Consider the following 3,834-nt stretch of genomic DNA (forward strand, 5'->3'; position numbering starts at 1 on the left):
AGTTCACTCTTCAAGTACAGTTTTGTGACCTGTTTTTCATGGTTTCCATGCTCCATCCAGTTTGTGGTTTAAATAGAATGGCCAAAAAGGGTAAACACTCTAATTCATAAGAATTTGCTTTAGTAAATCACTATACAAAACAAACAAACAGATAAATACAAATAAAACAATGCCAAAAAGCAGAACAACCACTTCTTGGACAAATCAAAATCCAGAGAATGTATTATCAAAGAATTTCCATTTTCCACAAAAAGTACAATTTTCTAAAAAACAGGAAAGTGTAACACATATTCGGGGGGGGAGAGAAATTAATAAAAACTGTCTCTGAATGGACCCACATGCTGGATTAGCAAGCAAAACAGCTATAAAAAATATGTGCATTTGTGAGTTCCAAGATCTAGACTACAAATTTGATCTGACAGAAAAAAAGAATTATGGAACATGAAGACAGATCCATAGAGAAAAGAATGAAAAGGAGAGAAAAACAATGAAGAAAAGTGAACATAGCCTCAGGGAACTGTAGAATATATCAAACATAGCAACATATGTGACAGAAGGAGAGAAAAGAGCAAAAATAAATCTTCGGAGAAATTGTGGCCAAGAACTTCCCAAGTTTGATGAAAAATGTTAATTTGCACATTAATGAAGCTCAACTAATAAGTAAGATAAACATGAATAGGTGTAAACTACACATATCACAGTTAAACACTGAAACATAAATTTTAGGATTGTTTCCTTTAGTTTTGTGAGGCATGCTTTTGCTAGTTTGATTAAAATTATGTTGAAAATGTAGATGCTTGTGGGTAGTATGGACCTTTAATGAGATTAATTCAAATCCACAAACACAAGATGTCTTTCCATTTGTTTGTGTCTTTTTTTATTTCTTTCAGCAAAATCATGTGCTTTTCATTGTACAGGTCTTTTGGTTCCCTGGTTAAATTTACTAAGATTTTATTGTTTTTGATGCTACTATGAATGAGATATTTCTTCTTTATTTCTTTTTCAAGTGTTTTATTATTACTGTAAAGGAATTAAACTGATGTTTCTATATCTATTTTGTATTCTGCAACTTCGATTGTTGATTAGTCTCAACACCTTTATGATTGATTCTTTAAGATGTTCTATATATAAAATCATATCTTCTGCAAAGAGTGACTACTTAACTTCTCCCTTTCTGATTTGGATGCCTTTTATTTCTATGTCTTGCCTAATGACTCTAGTTAAGACTTCTAGTACCACAGGAGAGTTGAGAGTGAGCATCTGTGTTTTGCTTTTGATCTTATAGTAAACAGACTGAGATTTGCATGCAGACTGGGAAGGATAACACTTGTGATGGAGTGAAGGCAAGTGCTCTGGGCAGAGGGAGAAGTTGAACTGCAATGCAATAGCTTTGGGTAATATAGATATTTAATGAAATTAATTCTTCAAATCTACAAACATGAGATGTGTTTCCGTTTGCTTACGTCTTCTTTGATTTCTTTCAGCAAAGTCTTGTAGTTATCACTGTACAGGTCTTTCTCTTCCCTAGTGAAAGTTACTAAGATTCTGTTTTGTTTTGCTTTGCTTTTGATGCCTAGAATGAATGAGATACTTTTCTTTATTTCTTTTTCAGTTGTCTCATTATTACTGTAATGGAATGAAACTGATTTCTATATATCGATATCCTATAGTTTTACTCAGATTGTTGACTAGTCTCAACAGTTTTATGACTGATTCTTTGGGATTTTTCTATATATAAAATCATATCTTCTGCAAAGAATAACTTTTATTTCTTTCTGATTTAGATGCCTTTTATTTCTATGTCTTGCCTAATTGCTCTAGGTGGGACTTCTAGTACTACAGGTGAGGTGAAAGGGGGCATCCATGTCATGCCCCAGATCTTAGAGGAAAAGCTTTCAACCTTTCACTATTGAATATGATATTGGCCGGGGCCATCATATATAGTCTTTATTATTTGAGATACAATCCTTTTCTACTTAATCTCTTAAGAGTTTTTATCATGAAAGGATGCTGTGTGTTATCAGTTGCATTTTCTATCTAGTGAAATGATCATGGTATTATCTTTTATTTTATTGATATATTACTTATTGAGTTGTGTGGGTTGAAGAAAACTTGCATCCCAGAGACAAATCCCACCTGGTCCAGGTGTATAATATGTTAATGTGTTCTTTTTTTTTTAATGTTTTATTTATTTTTGAGAGAGAGAGACAGTGTGAGCAGGAGAGGGTCAGAGAGAGAGGGAGACACAGAATCTGAAACAGGCTCCAGGCTCTGAGCTGGCTGTCAGCACAGAGCCTGATGCGCGACTGAACCCGCAACGTGAGATCATGACCTGAGGCGAAGTCGGACGCTCAACCGACTGAGCTACCCAGGCGCCCCGATGTTAATGTGTTCTTGAATTTGGTTTGCTTTTTGGTTGAGAATTTTTCCATTAAGGACATTGGCCTATAATTTTCTCTTCTTGAGGTGTCCTTATCTTGTTTTGGGGTGAGGGTAACACTAGCTCCCCAAAATGAGACTGGAAGCATGTCCTCTTCTTTGATATTATGCAAGAGTTTATGGCAGATCGCTGTTTCTTTATATGTTTGGTAGAATTTACCTGTATTGGCATCTAATCCTGGGGTTTTTTTGTTTTCTTTATTTTTTTTTTTAAGGTTGATTACCGATTCAATGTCTTTACTTTTCATTTGTCTGTTCACATTTTTTATTTTTTCTTGATTCAGTCTGGATAGGCGGTGTTGTCTAGAAATGCATCCATTTCTTCAAGGCTATGTAATTTACTGGCATATAATTCTTCACAGCAGTCTCTTACTCTCCCATGTATTATAGTGTCAACTTCATTACTAATTTTATTTGAAGCATCTCTCTTTTGTTCTCAGCTAGTCTAGCTAAAGTTTTGAAATTTGGTTGATCTTTCAAGAACCAGAGCTTAGTGTTGTTTTTTTCTTTTTATTGTTTTCCTGGTACACATTTTATTTATTTATTTATTTATTTCTGCTCTGGTCTCTGGTCTTTATTATTTTCTTCCTTCTTCTAACTTTGGGCTTAACTTCTCTAGTTCCTCAAGCTGTAAAATTAGTCTATTTGATGTCTTTCTAATGTTTTTGATATGTGACAGTTGTTATTAAATTTACATTCAGAACAGTTTTTTCTGCATCTCATAAGATTTGATATGTTGCTTAAAAAGAGATTTCATATGTTTTATTTCTGCTTCATTTGTTTTGAGGTAATGTTTTATTTGCCTTTTGATTTGTTTTTGATTTATTCATTACTCAGAAGGGTGTTGTTCAGTTCCCATAGTTCCATACCTACTTTCTTTTGGTTTTTATTTGCCTGGAAAAACATCTTCCTTCCCGTCATTTTGAACTTATGCATGTCTTTAGAGCTCATATAAAACTCCTGTAGGTAGCATATAGTTGGGTTTGTTTTTCATCCATGCAGCCACTGTGTGCTGTATGATTGGTAAGTTCATCCATTTACATATATGGTGATTATTAATATATAAGAATTAGTAGTATTCTTTTAACTTTTGCTTTCTGGTTATTTTCTGTCTATATCGGTTCTTTTTCATCCTCTTTCTATATACCTTAATACCTTGGTGGGTTTTCTCATGATTTGCTTAGTCTTTCTTTTTTTCTTTTTAAAGTTTATTTATTCATTTTGAGAGGGAGAATATGAGCAGGAGAGTGGGCAGAGAGAGAGCTAGAGAATCCCAAGCAACCTCCAGCCCTCAGTTTGTTCTCAGCATTCAAGAGTCTCTCATGGTTTGCCTCCCTCCCTTTCCCCAACTATTTTTCCCCTTCTCCACCCCCATGGTCCTCTGTTAAGTTCCTC

Source organism: Crocuta crocuta, unplaced genomic scaffold (assembly GCF_008692635.1).
Source record: "Crocuta crocuta isolate KB4526 unplaced genomic scaffold, BGI_CrCroc_1.0 scaffold562, whole genome shotgun sequence".
NCBI classification, from domain to species: Eukaryota; Metazoa; Chordata; class Mammalia; order Carnivora; family Hyaenidae; genus Crocuta; species Crocuta crocuta.